The sequence below is a fragment of the Erpetoichthys calabaricus genome, chromosome 2 (genome assembly GCF_900747795.2).
Source record: "Erpetoichthys calabaricus chromosome 2, fErpCal1.3, whole genome shotgun sequence".
NCBI classification, from domain to species: Eukaryota; Metazoa; Chordata; class Cladistia; order Polypteriformes; family Polypteridae; genus Erpetoichthys; species Erpetoichthys calabaricus.
Genome location: NC_041395.2, coordinates 236,795,838 through 236,812,382, shown reverse-complemented (window position 1 = coordinate 236,812,382; position 16,545 = coordinate 236,795,838). Strand labels below are relative to the sequence as shown.

At 44.2% G+C, this 16,545-nt stretch overlaps 1 non-coding gene and 1 pseudogene across 1 annotated transcript; both read left to right on the top strand.

Moving 5' to 3' along the window:
* Positions 1–3,220: 3,220 nt before the first annotated feature.
* Positions 3,221–3,384, top strand: LOC114647436 (U1 spliceosomal RNA). The gene has a single exon (XR_003715504.1). It is a non-coding gene; the product is annotated as a U1 spliceosomal RNA (small nuclear RNA).
* An 11-nt stretch (positions 3,385–3,395) lies between these two features.
* On the top strand, positions 3,396–3,532 carry LOC114647438 (uncharacterized; annotated as a pseudogene).
* The last annotated feature ends 13,013 nt before the right edge of the window (positions 3,533–16,545 follow it).

Below are 16,545 nucleotides of genomic sequence, written 5' to 3'. Positions count from 1 at the left end.
GGTGGTGGGCCCACAACAGAGTGGAACCATGTTGCTCTTTCGGGCTGAGCCCGGCTGGGCCATGTGGTCAAAGGTCCAGCCACCAGGCGCTCACTAGCGGGCCCCTCCCCCAGGCCTGGCTCCAGGGTGCAGCCTCGGGTACCCTTTCCCGGGTAAGGGAAACGCCGATCCTTGATTTAAATCCATGTGGGGTTCTCAGGATCGAGTTTGTCTGGATCTTCACCTCAGACCTGTTTGCCTTGGGAAACCCTACCAGGAGCATGTAGCTCCCGACAACATAACTCTGAGGATCACTAGACCGCGCAAGCCCTTCTGCCACAGCAAGGCCTCGATCCAAGAAGGAACTACTGTTTCTTCTTTTTCTATATATTTTTTAAGTCTTTTTTTTCTTTCCCCCAATTTTGGGATCTCCTTCCTCCCATGAACACCGTTTTAAACTTTATTTATTGCCTTATAATGCTTTGGCATATAAAAGACAATCGGTCTATTATTTGGTATTTTTAACAATTTTGCTTTCCTCAATTCTGTACCAAGTAAATATTTTATCATATCCGCTAACTTCCCTGTTTTATTTAACATATTATTTATTACAGTTGCAGTGTGTTTTAGAGCCAGCTCCTTTTCAATATTCAGAAAATGTTTTCCTCCCTTTTCTTTCCTTTTCATTACTTTTTTTCCTGGCCAGTTTTTCATATTTTGATCACAATAAAAACACAAAGTAAGTTCTTAAAATTTTTAATCTCCAGAACCTTGTTTTTTATTTATCTTGTTTTGCATTTCTCTCTACTCCTACTTCTCTGTATTATTGTCTCCGAATGTTATCCCAAGAATTTTCACTGTATTAGAAAGCCTTATCCTTCCTGTAGATTTTTCCTTCCATTTCCCGCCAAGCACACATTCATATTTGTTTAGGTTTAAAGTTGAGCCTGAGACCCTATAAAACAGTTCCGTATGTTATATGACCTGTTTTATGCTCCAAACATCTTATAGTAACATCATCCATATATGCAAACATTATTATTTGTTGCCCACCACTACCTGGAACTTCAACTCCTCTTATGTTTTCATCATTTCTAATTTTATTTAGTAATGGCTCAATTCACAAAATAAACAACACTGCTGACAAAGGACACCACATTCTACTTTTATTTCATCTATCAGTTTGTTGTTGACTTATATAGGAAGTAAAATTAAAGTAAAGTCAAGTCAAGTTGGGGAGCATGCACTGGTACAGTGCGTTGCCTCACCCACTACATGACGAAACAGCTCGGGATCCCGGTTTGCAACCCCCCAACCAGACACGCGGTCCAGTTCCACCCTCCGGAAATGACCCTCTATCTGCTGCAGCCAGGTGTTACGTGGTCCCGCCACTCGGGTCCCCAACAATGAGGATCTTATGAATTGGATCACCTGCGGGGGAAATGCGCCACAAGGCCATAGTGCCGTAACTGACGCTCCCTCACAATGCAGGTAATGTGCCTCATTCGGGACTCCATGAGCAACCACTCATTCGACACAAAGTCAAACCAACGGTACCCAAGGATTTTGCAGAGAGACACAGTACGAAAGGAGTCCAGTCTTCGTCTCAGGTCACTGGATAGCGTCCAGGTCTCGCAACCATATAGCAAGATGGGAAGCACCAGGACTCTAAAAACTTGGACCTTCGTCCTTTTGCATAGATATCGGGAGTGCCACACACCCCTTTCCAGCAACCTCATGACCCCCCATGCTCTCCCAATTCATCTACTGACTTCATAGGAAGAGTCACCAGAGACATGAATGTCACTGCCAAGGTAAGTAAACCTCTCAACAAGGTCAACACTCTCTCCGCAAACAGACACACTGCTGATGGCTGTGCCCAAGAGGTCATTAAAGGCCTGGATCTTGGTTTTTACCCAGGACACTTGCAAGCCCAGACACTCAGACTCCTCGCTCAGTCTCTCGAGCGCCCTGATCAGAGCCACCATTGACACCGTGAAGATCACAGCATCATCAGCAAAGTCAAGATCCATGAACCTTTCTTCACCAACAGATGCCCCACAGCCACTGGACCCCACACCCTTGCCCAACACCCAGTCCATACAAGCATTGAACGGAGTAGGAGCAAGAACACACCCCTGACAAACCCCAGAATCAACTGGGAAAAACGCAGAGGTCCTGCCTCCACTCTGCACAGCACTCACAGTACCAGTGTACAGGCCGGCCATGATATCCAGCAACCTCGAGGGGATGCCGCGAATCCTCAGGATGTCCCACAGGGCAGCTCAATCAACTGAGTCGAACGCTTTGCGAAAATCGACAAAGGCTGCAAAGAAACTCTGCCAATATTCGCGTTTGCGCTCCATGAGAACCCTCAGTGCCAGGATGCAGTCAGTGGTAGACTTCTTAGGCATAAAACCAGACTGTTCCAGTCGCTGGTAGGTGAGCAAGTGATCACGGATCCTATTGAGGACTACCCTAGCAAGAACCTTACTCAGCACTGAGAGCAGTGTTATCCCCCTTTAGTTGCTGCAATCCAGGCGATCACCCTTCCCTTTCCAGATAGGGACGACAAGTCCCGTTTTCCAGTCAGTTGGGATGATGCCAGTCTCCCAAATGGAAGTAAAAATTGCTTGCAATGCCAGGAGGACAGCCTTACCATGAGCCTGGAGAAGTTCACCCCGGATACCACAGATCCCTACAGCCTTTCCACCCCTCAGCTGGTTCACCACCTGTGCAATCTCAGTGAGATTGGGTGGTTCACAGCTAATTGGAGGATCCAATTCCTATATCATCATATGCTATTTTAATCCAGTCCAAAAATTCTTCAGGAGCTCCCATTTTTTGGAGTACATATATTTATGCACGACTTTATCAAATGCTTTCTCTAAATCTAAATTGATTAACTCAACGTCCTTAACACAGTCTCCTAGCACACACAAGTCATCTGCTGCACTCCTACCCTGTACCACGTATGCCTGCTCTTCCATCATTACATTTTTAATGTTTTCTTTTAATCGGTTTGCCAAGACTGTTGCCAAAATTTTGTAATCTTGGCATAGTAAAATAATTGGTCTCCAATTTTTTATGTTTTTTGTATCATCCTGTTTGGGAATGACCATTTTCCCACTTTCATTGTACTCGTCATTTCTTGATCTTTCAGAATTTCTATAAACAAACTAAGTATATCATTTTTCAGGGTATCCCAAAATGTCAAATAAAATTCTATTGGTAGACCGTCTTACTTACCTGGCAGGGGAGATACCATGATCACTAAAGTGGTTCTCCCAGGGTGAGGCTCATCCATTGCACTCCGGGTGTGCTGACCCCTGCGATTTCCCCAAATGCGGGAAACTCAACTGCATAATTTGTGGTAGTGGGGGACTGCGTTCGCACTCTCCCCTGATTTTTTTTTTATACTTACCTGGCAGGGGAGATACCATGATCACTAAGGTGGTTCTCCCAGGGTGAGGCTCATCCATTGCACTCCGGGTGTGCTGAGCCCTGCGATTTCCCCAAATGCAGGAAACTCAACTGCATAATTTGTGATGTCTTGACTTAGGCGCCGCCGTGAGTGGCAGCTATTCCAGCAGCTCCGTGTAGGACTTTATTTTTCTACCTTTTTCTCTATTTCACTGCTAACTCCTACCACCTTCTTTTATGTGAACTCGTTCCCTGGACACTTTTTACTACTTGGACATGGATTTTTACACGCAGAGACTCGTCTATTCAAGTAGTCAACTTCAAGCACTGAGAACAAATACCCGCGCCGGTGTGGTTCCCTATTTACCTGATGAGGTAAGAAGACGGTATCGCGGCAGCAGAGCCAGTGCTAAGATAAAAGCCAAGCATTTAGCGAGAAAGTGGCGCTACAAGCCTTCAGTGCCTTCTGTGATCCTGGGAAATGTGAACTCACTACCAAATAAAATTGACGAACTGGCTGCGCTGGTGAAAAATGTCAGGACCTACAGAGAATGCAGTTTGTTGTGTTTTTGTGAAACGTGGCTAACAACTAACATCCCAGATGCTAACGTGGTGCTACCCGGGTTTAGCACAGAGATGCAAATACCTGCGGAAAGCAGAAAGGAGGTGGACTCGCTCTCTATGTCAATAAAAGATGGTGCAACTCTGGACATGTTAACGTTAAAATCTCCACTTGCTGCAGGGACATCGAACTGTTGGTCGTAAGTCTGTGTCCCTATTACTTGCCCAGAGAGTTTGGACACGTCATTGTTTTGTTTACATCCCTCCTCGGGCGGAGGTGGAGATAGTGGGTGACATCATCCATTCCGCAGTTGCTAAACTACAAACGCAGCACCCTGAGGCACTTGTGCTAATTGCTGGAGACTTCAACCATGTAACGCTGGACAAAACATTACCTGCCTTCTCCCAGCATGTGGATTGTAACACCCAGGGAAATAGGACTATTGATCTACTGTATGCAAATGTTAAAGACACATACAGCGCCACCCCACTGCCTGCGCTTGGGAAAGCAGATCATAACCTGGTTCTGTTTCAGCCTCACTGCAAACCAAGAGTGAGGGAGCTACCTACAACCACACGCTCATTCAGGAAGTGGTCCCCTGAGGCAGAGCAGGCTCTGAGAGACTGCTTTGAAACTACGGACTGGGATATCCTGCAGGGATTTTATAGTGAGAACATTGAGGAGGTTGTTGACTGCACTACTGACTACATCATCTTCTGTATGGACATTGTAGTTCCAGTAAGAACAGTATGCTGCTATGCTAACAACAAGCCATGGATTACAAGTGACATCAAGGGCCTTTTGAACCAAAAGAAAAGGGCTTTTAAAGGTGGTGATCAGCATGAGCTTAAGCGCGTGCAGAAGGAACTCCGAGTCCAGCTCAGTGCGGCAAAGGAGCAGTACAGGAGAAAGCTGGAGCAGAAGTTGCAGAATAACAGCATGAATGAAGTGTGGGATGGGATGAAGATCATCACTGGCTGCAGCTGGAAGCGGGGTGCCACCATCGAGAGAGATGTGGAGAGAGCAAACCAGATGAACAACTTTTTTAACAGGTTTGACCACCCTAACCCACTCTCACCTCGGAGTACTGCACCCTCCACCCATCCTTCTGCTGATACCAGCATAGGAGAGAGTTTACCCCAACCCATAATTACAGCAGCCCAGGTAAGCAGAGAGCTGAGGAGACTTTGTGCCAGCAAAGCAGCGGGTCCAGATGAAGTATCGCCACGACTGCTGAAGGCCTGTGCATTGGAGCTGGGGAGTCCTCTACAGCGCATCTTCAACCTGAGCCTGGAACAGGGGAGAGTCCCGAGGCTTTGGAAAACATCTTGCATCACCCCGGCTTTGGAAAACATCTTGCATCACCCCAGTCCCAAAGGTATCACATCCTAGTGAGCTGAATGACTTCCGGCCTGTCGCTCTGACGTTGCATGTTATGAAGACCATGGAGTGGCTGCTGCTTCACCACCTGAGGCCACAGGTCCGTCATGCCCTCGACCCTCTGCAGTTCGCATACCAGGAGAAGGTGGGAGCAGAGGATGCCATTATCTACATGCTACACCGATCCCTCTCCCACTTGGACAGAGGCAGTGGTGCTGTAAGAATTATGTTTCTGGACTTCTCTAGCGCCTTCAACACCATCCATCCTCTGCTCCTCAGGGACAAGCTGGCAGAGATGGGAGTAGATTCATACCTGGTAGCATGGATCGTGGACTATCTTAAAGACGGACATCAGTATGTGCATCTCGGGAACTGCAGGTCTGACATTGTGGTCAGCAACACAGGAGCACCACAAGGGACTGTACTTTCTCTGATCCTGTTCAGCCTATATACATCTGACTTCCAATACAACTTGGAGTCCTGCCACGTGCAAAAGTTCGCTGACAACACTGCTATTGTGGGCTACATCAGCAGTGGGCAGGAGGAGGAGTAGGTAGGTAGGTAGGTAGGTAGATAGATAGATAGATAGATAGATAGATAGATAGATAGATAGATAGATAGATAGATAGATAGATAGATAGATAGATAGATAGATAGATAGATAGATAGATACTTTATTAATCCCAATGAGTATAGGGACCTAATCAACGACCTCCTACACCTGAACACCAGCAAAACCAAGGAGCTGGTGGTGGATTTTAGGAGGCCCAGGCCCCTCATGGACCCCGTGATCATCAGAGGTGACTGTGTGCAGAGGGTGCAGACCTGTAAATACCTGGGAGTGCAGCTGGATGATAAATTGGACTGGACTGCCAATATTGATGCTCTGTGTAAGAAAGGACAGAGCAGACTATACTTCCTTAGAAGGCTGGCATCCTTCAACATCTGCAATAAGATGCTACAGATGTTCTATCAAACGGTTGTGGCGAGCGCCCTCTTCTATGCGGTGGTGTGCTGGGGAGGCAGCATAAAGATGAGGGATGCCTCATGCCTGCAAAAAACTGGTGAGGAAGGCAGGCTCTATTGTAGGCATGGAGCTGGACAGTTTGACATCTGTTGCAGAGCGACAGGCACTGAGCATGCTCTGGTCAATCATGGAGAATCCACTGCATCCACTAAACAGTATCATCTCCAGACAGAGGAGCAGCTTCAGCGACAGACTGCTGTCACTTTCCTGCTCCACTGACAAACTGAGGAGATCGTTCCTCCCCCACACTATGCGACTCTTCAGTACCACCCGGGGGGGTAAACGTTAACATTATTCAAAGTTATTGTCTGTGTGCATACCTGCATCGTTATCACTCTTTAATATTTTCTTTATCAGTATGCTGCTGCTGGAGTATGAGAATTTCCCCTTGGGATTAATAAAGTATCTACAAGGGATTAATAAAGTGTCTGTCTGTCTGTCTGTCTATCTGTCTGCCCTCAATTCATCTACTTGCATTCCTTCACTCTGCACTTCTTCATTTTCCTTTTCTTATTCTGACTCCTCATCTAGAAGTGCTATGTCTCTCATGTCATTCATTTTTACTATGTTCGCATAGGAGACAGGGCAATCCTTAAAGACATGTGCCTCCTGTCTACATAAATTGCAAATTATTGGCTTCTTACATTTGCTTGTGTTGTGCCCTTCCTCTTTGCAATTCCTACTTTTTATTGTTTCACATTCTGTTACTTTATGGCCATCCTTACCACACCTCCTACATACTTGGGGTTGGCCCGAATAAAACACATGTCCTCTTACTGCCCCAGTTTTTATTTGTATCACCCTATGCGTATCATTCTCCCTCTTCTAAATTACATCAAATTTGTATAATCAATTTTTGATCCCGTCTTCATCTGTCATTTGCATACTAGCTTTGAATTCACAGAATTGCAATAACCAAGTAAAAATGTCCTGCATTTTTACCTTGTCAGTATAAATAATTACATTAACTTTCTTTTCTAGTCTATCACTCAAGTGTAATACCAAGAATTTTTTCAAAATTGGGTTTTTATCTTTATCTACAGTTCTCACACATTTGTCATATAAAGATCTGTTCTTAAATACTATGTCCATGGTAGTTTTTCATGGAAATGCAAAAGGAAAATTGATTTCACCCAGGACAAATCTGAGAATCTTCTGCAGCACCTCCATTTGCTCATCTTTTAACTCGAAGCGAACCACGTTTCTCCTCTCTCTTCTATCTATTGGTATGCGTGATTCAGGTCCTCCTAATCCACAAGGTTCATGTCAGTCTTCTGCTTTCAAAAACCATCCTTCCACTGGAATTTCCAGGTACCACTGCTTCTGCCATCTTGCTCCTAGAAAAATTAAATCGCCACACACCAAGGGAAACAGAAAAACAGGATGGTGGACGTGCTGACCTATCCTGCCCTAAATCCAAGGCCGTGGGGCGCTCCCTACACCTGACCTGGTAGAACCACCTTGGTAGTCATGGTATCTCCCCTGCCAAGTAAGCTCCTGTGATAACCACACTCTTGATAAAGGCAAGGAGGAAGTATCATAATGTCTGCTGTCATGCAGACATGGCAGAGGATCGCCTTTCAGGTTCACCTAAGGTATGTGGTACCATCCCAGGATGAGGGGAGCACTGGCTTGTTTCTTTTTTCCCTCACAACGCAGAGAAACTACCCCTTTACAGCAACAGAGCCAGAGAAGCCCTTTCTGGTCCAGCCAACATTCCTGGAAGATGCCACCTAATTTGGACCTGAGAGTCCAACTGAGTCCGATCAACTCCAGACTTCTACTAGCAGAGAACACCACTAGAGGGCGATAAAAGGCCATTGTCTGTGTTATGTTGATAGCACCATCGCGTGGCACCCCAAATGTTCAGGAACTCATTCTGGCTAACTACACTGCATAACCCCTCAAATGCCACAGGCAGGCTTATTTCATAAATTCTTTGTGACCTCCAGAAAGTAATATTTAATCAGTACTTTAAAATATTAAAAAAATGCTAATAAAATAGGCTGCCTAACAGTCAGTATTTTTTTTTCTTTTTGAGGAAGTTAAAATTGAAAGACAGCAGAAAAATAACTATTACAGTAGAGCAACAATTGTGCTTTATCTATAAAAATGTTACAACCACCACTTTCAGTATATGACCGGTAATTATAGAATTATTAAAATGGAAGGTACAGCAAATCAAAAGTAGCCGTGTAGCACCCAAACATCAATTGTTGCATTTTTTAAAGATTATAGTCTCACCAAAGTGGAGTCTATCTTGCAATGAATTTACTGAGGGATAGATACTGTTAATGTTCTTTGCTGTTTCACTTCTCAAATAGATTTTCCCTTTTCTCTTATTTTTACATATTGTTATATTGTTAATTATTTTTGTTCTTCTGATGGTAACATCACCATAGCTTCATTTTTAACTATTTTCTCTGTGATTGCTGCTATTTTGTGGAATTGTATTGTGACAGCAGACATTTTGTTCATAACAGCAATGTTTCAGAATGTTTAGGTCGGTGGTAAGAGCAATAGGAGGGTGGTAGGGGGAGGGGGAGGGGGGTCCCTCTTGCTGTTTCAAGTGGCACAATCATGACTTTTTGATTATGGGGGGCAAGATCAGACTAGATCTTGCCTTGCTGGGCACATAATCGTTGTCATTATTGCATGGTACTTGTTATCCAAAAATTGGATATATAACAACAAAAGTGACAAATACAAGAAGCAAAGGTTTGTTGAGTTGAAGGACCCTTGGAACTTTGACTCTTCTTTTGCTTATTGACATTCAGTTTTGATTTAGTCCTTCTTGTATTTCTGATCTCTACCTCTTTAAAGACTCGTTTTTCACCTCTTACCTTTGCAAATTCCATTTCCTGGACCACACTTTCCAAATTTCATAAGCATATTGCCTTATACAAATTTAATATTTTTGCCCACATATAATTTTACAAAGTATTTTCTATTTTCTTGAGCTGATTTATTTGCACTTTACAAAAGGCTTGTATCACTTAATTATGTAAACTATACAATTTCCTGTAAAAAAGTAACATTCTGAGTGTATTGGATTTAACAGCCTGGCATGAAAGTCACCAAAATTAAGTAATTTGAGCAAAAGCTGTCATCTATTTTTAGAATTTTACAGTAACATCAGAGCAGAGCGGCTTTCTGACAAGCCTCTTCATTAACTGATTCTGTTCTTTTGGCACAATGTTTATTTGAAACTGAAAGAAATTATAGGCTTCTGATTTCTACTGCCATACATGGTCCACAAGGTATTTTCTTTGAAAGCCTACAAAATAAAAATTTGATAATGCAGTCTGTTAGTGCCCTCTGCTGTGTGTTCAGTACCTACCATTTGATGTGATGTTAGGAAAAGCGGTGGTGATGGTTACTAAGCTGTCACAACTTCTGTCTTCAGTAGTGCTGTTGCTGAAAATACCTTGAATTCATTTCAAAATAATCTTTTGTTTTTTTAAATACTTTCATTGGGTTTCTTCCTTAGAAGAGAAGTAACTAAAATAAAATGTTCAGAAAAGTCTGATTCTTGAAACACATTATTGCTGACCTAGAAGTTCTAGAAATTGTTCTCTACATTCTTTGAGGCAACTAAAATGAAAACTGAAATGGGCAAGAATTATGGGTACATTTGCCCAGAATGGGTTTATGATACCTGCACGTTTATTTACACGTTGTCGTCTGATACCCTTACTATTGCTCTGTGCTATGTGGCCACTAGGGGGGCATACTAGCACCCCAAACTCCCAAACACAACTGCACCACAACAGTCCCAGTCCAATTAAAGTGTTTTTAATTTAAGCAATACCCTCATATAGGCCTCTTGTTTTCACAATACAGCACAACTCTTTCTCTTCTTTTTCTTTTTCTCCACCTTCACTCTCTTCCACACCTGACTCAAGCTCTCCTTGATTTGAGTGTGGGGGGTTGGTGTGGGGCTCTCTTTCAACTCCAGACTCAGGAATACTTCCGGTGCTTACTCTATTGCTCCCGGGTAACACTTCCAGGTCAGGCAGGACCTTGTAAACCATCTTTGTAAATGTAATATCAGAATCCAAGATCTCCCCCTGTTGGCTCCCACAGAACCCGACAGGGCAGGTCCATGGGACCACAACTTCCATGCTGCCCTGCAGGCATCTATACTGGGCCTTGCCAGACGGGATGCTGCTGCCCAGTACACAGCAGTTGACCACTGTGCTGACCTTCCACGTTCCTGAGTCCATCCCCAGTGCTGCTCAGTGGTTGTAAGGACGCCACTCCCGATGTAGCTGCTGTAACATATTTCCGCCTGTGTGTCCTAACATGGAAAGGAGTTATCGCTCTCTCTCTTGCCAGGTGAGGGAGTAGTGTCCATACTGGCTGAGATGGCAGTTGAATGGCCCCCTTTTTGAATGAAATGGACTCTGATGTGGGAAGGTGATGCCACCACACGCCTAGCCTGTCCCACAGTGGGTCTGCACATCATCTTGAGCATCTGCGCATTAAAGTCTCCAGTGTTAAATTAATACTTTAGGTATTTTATATTATTACTGTCAATGTGTGAAATTAGGCACAATTTATGAAACGATTCAAGTTTCAAACATTTCCTAACACTCTATGCAATGTCAAAAGGTAAACTGGCAAGTCATTCTGTATAATGCCTAGGTATTATATACAATGCTTAGGGAAAGTGGTGGAAAGTGGAATGTGGGCGGAGTGGTGGCTCTGTGGCAAGGGATCTGCACCGGCAATCAGAAGGTTGCCTGTTTGAATCCCATAAATGCCAGAAGTGACTTTACTCCTTTGGGCCCTTGAGCAAGGTCCTTAACCAGCAATTGCTTTGTTCTGGGTATGACGTTAATCTTCATCCAGTCCAGCAAGCAGGTCCTCCAACATACAGGGAAAACTTGTAGGTTGGTGGCAGTATTGCCACTCCAGCTACCGTAAAAAATCGCACACTGTTCCAGTGTGGTGCTGAGGTGAGGTCTCAATCCAGGTGGTCTGTTGAGTGGTTGGTGTGGCAATATGCTATCAGCACATGCTCCCAACCTCTCTTTCTCTAGAGAAAGTATATAAGTAACACAGAAATTTCATGCTTTGCCTTAAAAGATAGATAGATAGATAGATAGATAGATAGATAGATAGATAGATAGATAGATAGATAGATAGATAGATAGATAGATAGATAGATAGATAGATAGATACTTTATTAATCCCAATGGGAACATCACACATTCTATAGAATGACTAGGCATTCTATACAACAAGGGGGCTTCGCCCCCTGCTTGCTTCGCTCGCCTACCCCCGGCGTTTTAAACCCGTGCCCGCTGGGCAGCCGTAGTTTCAGACGCGCGTTGTAGGAGCTTGTGTTGTTTTGAACCTGCTTGCCCTGCTTCTGCAGTTTGAGACGCGCGTTGTAGCCGTATATCCGTCAATCAAGCTCGTTCGGTTTGAACCCGTGCCTGCTTTGCCTCCGCAGTTTCAGACGGTGGGTCGCGTTCAACGTTTTGTATGATCCCAAGCAGCACATTATTCCTAACTTCACTGCGCAGTAGTGCCACGCACAATATGGCGGTGACGTCTGCACCTTCACTACGCATTAGTGCCACTCACAATATGGCGACAACGCCTGCGCCTTCTGTTTATGTCGGGTTTTACCATGCTGTGTAGGCGCCTTTGCCTTTCGTACTTTCCCGCGCCTTCCGACGCACGATGTAGGCGCCTGCACCTTCCGAGTCTGCCTCCGCTGTGTGGTGTGGACATTTAACTGTCGTTTTTTCTGCCTTTATATTCTGTATCTCGCTGTGCATGTGTTTCGTGCCTGGGTTTTTTTGAAGCTGTTGCATTCCAGTTTTCATCATCTGTAACCTGCTCTCCATGTGTTTGGCCCCGTTCTTTAACCTCTTTATGACGTTTTACTTTGTTTCCTACTCTGTCTTTTATTTCTGACCTCGCTTTATCCTGCTTGCGGCATGTCAGACGGTTCGTAGTCTCTCCCATTTTGCTCTGGGGCGGGGGGGGCTTTGTGTGGTGCCTGCGCACATTCGTAGTCTCTCCCATTTCACTCTGGGGAAGGGGGCTTTGTGTGGCGCCTGCACACTATGTCTCCTGCGTCCACGGGCAGGTCCCTGCGTCCATATCCGGTTTACCATTCTCGGTTAGTAATATGGATACCTGCTTTTCACACATAATATATGAATTCACTCTTTCAAGACACTTATAAAAGTAAGCACACATTTAACAGTCATGATTCTACAGTGTGTGGTTAACCATAAAGTGAGAAGATGACACCTCACATTTATGGAGAATAAATGCTGCAGTGTCAAAGATGGAGCCAAACCTGTAAGTAGAATAGCAGGAGAGAATGTGCTCAGAGTGACGGAAGGGTGGCATATTGAGAATAAATTAATGGGAAAAAGTAGCAGAGAAAACATTCCATTCATGAGGTGATTTTTTAACGTGAAACATTTTCCTAATTAATTTAAATAAATTCATTACAATTATTAAACTGAAGTATTTTAATCTAATTGTATTTTCTACCCCTGCTGAAGCTCATTTTCATGAAAGTTATTCAAAACTAACTCTTACAGTAGGTGAACTTCCGTTCAATGCTAGCAAAAAGGTCTCCAGACTGGGAGCTGTCAAAGCAAAGGCCTTGGTGTGGAGTTTGGTGAGGCCATGACCTCTGAGTGGATTCAAAATTATTTGATGACTTACAAAGAGTAGTGCTTTTATCTCATGTCTGCTCCTAGCCTAAAAGCAACCCCACACAAAAACCACAAAACACATGAATATTATTGGAGAAAAAGTACTCAGCTCAGCTTTTACCTGCGATTTATCTTTTTGAAACAAACAGTTATGAATCCACCACATCAAAACCATCAAACAAGGGTCTCCGCTAAGGCCAAAGCTTGTGTGAGGCTTAGTTGCCTCTTCAGATGTGTCCGGGTGGCTTGGTTTAGAAAAAGGCCAATAGTTTGAATGATTTGATGACTTCCAACAAGACAGCACTCAAATGTTAGCAGCAAAAGGGAATTTATCTGTCCCTTTTATTATCTTATTCAAATATTATTTACAGCATTTGGCAGTAAGAGATACAACTCCATATATGCCACTTTATCTCATTCCAATCAGACATTCTGGAACTTTCTAGGACTGCAACTGTAATTTTGTTCTCTACTTTCACATCTCAAAAGGCTATGTTCTCATTTGTGTGTGTGTGTGTGTGTGTGTGTGTGTGTGTGTGTGTGTGTGTGTGTGTGTGTGTGTGTGTGTATATAAACACCAGCTAAACCTTTGTTTAAAATAATGAAATATAGCAAAAAATATATAAATAGATGAAAATACTCATATATTATGTCACACTTGTGAACATGAGGAGTGTCTCGAGTTATTGCCAGAGCAAACAAAGGGGGATTATTAAAAAGGTGACACCAACACTAACCTCTCTTCCATTTTCAGTCATAGAATGAAGGAGCTCTCATAGGCTGAATCTTGATGTCACTTCTGGAAGATTGTCGGTAGCCCTGCCTCTTGCTGAATTTAGCATTCATGAGAGAAATAGCTACCAGGACCTAAACTTATTTGGGCTGAAATAACCCCAGCCTTTATGAACTTACCTTCTTGTTATTTTGTATGCATATATATTGTGGGGGACAGCCCGGACACAGACAGGTAGACATGATGTTAAAGCACCACAACACGTTTATTTACAATATTTACACACACAAACCCAGTGCTGCATCACCAATCACCCCAAAGTCCAGGCCCTTCACACAATTCCTCTTCTCCTTCTTCCTGACGGCCTCCAGTCCTCTCCTCCGAGCTCCATCCTCTTCCACCCATCTCCAGCCATCGAATGTAGGGAGGCGGCCCCTTTTATACACACCTGGACGTGCTCCAGGTACCTCCCAATTAGCTTCCGCTGGCACTCCCCAGTGTGGCGGAAGTACCGGCTGCGCACCCAGAATCACTCCGGGTGTCCCTGGTCTTCTTCCCCCCAGCACTTCCGGGTGTGGCGGAAGTGCTGAGGGCCAGGGCTCCTCAGGCATTGGGGCGCCCCCTGGCAGTGACCACGGGCCCCTATAGGGTTGAGCTTCCAAGCTCAGTTCCCGTGGTCCCCAAAGCCACCAGGGCAGTCGCCCCCTTGTGGTCTGGAGGAGGCATAAGCCCTCCTCTGATCCTTCTGGACGTCCTGGCTGGGTACCACCCCCAGCCACCTGCCGCAATATATATATATATATATATATATATATATATATATATATATATATATTTATATATATATATATATATATCTATATATATATATATATATATATATATATATATATATATATATATCTATATATATATATATATATATATATATATATATATAATATGTGTGTGTATATATTGTAACAAGATGAGACTTCAAACATGGGAAAGGTTTGGGGCAGCCACCCGTATAATATGTTCCTGGCTGCAAAAGTAAAGAATTGTAAGACCAAAGTAGTTTACAAGACTGAGTCCAAAACAGAACTGAATTCCAGAGGAAGAGAGTGAGGCTTTATAGGAGGCCTGGGGGAAGTGATGTTGTCCTTGGGGCCGGTGCTGGAAGTGATGTTGTCCTTGGGGCCGTGTCTCGAGTTGAGGCAGTGGTTCCTGGTGGAATTTCCCGGGAAAGGTCTGCAGGGGACTTAGAAAGAGAGTTAGTGTACCCCGCCGCCCCCTGGGCAGATGTGTTACCATTATTCTTTAAGCCCTTCAGCTGCCTCCTATCGCACGTGCATGACAATATATATATATAATAATATATAAAGAGAGAGGGAGAGAGATTTTTGAGCTCTTTTGATACCTTTTCCAACAGTGCTGCACACCAAAACATGGTTGACGTGTCTGCTGAGGATTGCTGGTCTCTCACCAAGGCAACTGCAAGTTCGTGGTGCCACAGAGACAACTGCAACATGTCTGTCCCCCGATGGTTGATGCGGGGTATCCATGTCTTAGGTGGTCATCTTGCCACAGAGAAGACAAGGGATCGCATTTCAAAACTCTTTTATTGGCTGAATATATGACTGGGATGTGGAGCATTTTTGTAGACCTTTCCCCAACTGACAAGTTATTTCCACTCACAGACCCACTAAGGCTCCCCACTCAGCAATGCCTATTTTAGATATCCTTTTTAGTGGGTTGGGTTGGATATTGTTGGCCCACTTCCCAAGAGTAACAATGGTTAGCAGTACATATTCGTGTTAGTTGATTATGCAATGGTATCCCTGAGGTGGCCACTCTCCATAAGGCCAACACCCAAGCTGTTGCTAAGGATTGATGAGAAATATTCACGCATATTGGCATTCCTCAGAAGATTTTAACTGACCAGGGTACGGCATTCACTTCTTGCATCATGAAGCAGCTGTGTGAGAATCTTGAGATTAAACAACTGAGCATCACCCGCAGATGAATGGCCTGACTGAACAATTTAACAAGAGTTTAAAACAGATGATTTGGCGGGTGGTCCATGATGACCCCACCTTCTCGGACACCATGTTGCCCTTCCTACTGTTTACGGTTCAGGAGTCACCCAAAGCATCCACCTGTTTTTAACGGATTATTTATTTATTTAAGGATTGTGAAGCACTGCACTTTATTTAATTTGAACACTTTGTTTTTGTTGTTGTTTTAATAAAAGCACTTGGCACTTTTTTACACCATCCCCTTGCTCCATTTGTTGTGCCTCACTTCCGAGCTCATCGGTGACATTACCGACGGTGACGGGTTCAAGGGCTCCCGGAAGCAAGATGGGAGCGTGGAGCAGAACCCACATCGTCACAGCTACCTAGTGGAAAACATCTTGTCATTACTGGTAGCATGAGGCAGTACCTGCAGCTTGTTCAGGTTGCACAGGTAGTCCAGCTACTCCAGGATGGCACATCCACACATGCCATCTCAAGAGGGTCTCAAGAGCATGGAGGAGATATCAGGAGACAGGCCATTACACAAGGAGAGCCAGACAGCACTGTAGAAGGGCATCGACCCAGCAGCAGGACTGGCATCTACTCCTTTGTTCAATGAGGAACAGGTGGAGCACTTCCAGAACCCTACAAAATGACCTCCAGCTGCCTAATGGTGTGCATGTTTCTGACCAAACAGTCAGAAACAGACTCCATGAGGGCCCAATGTCACACAGCCCATCACCATGCAGCTCAAT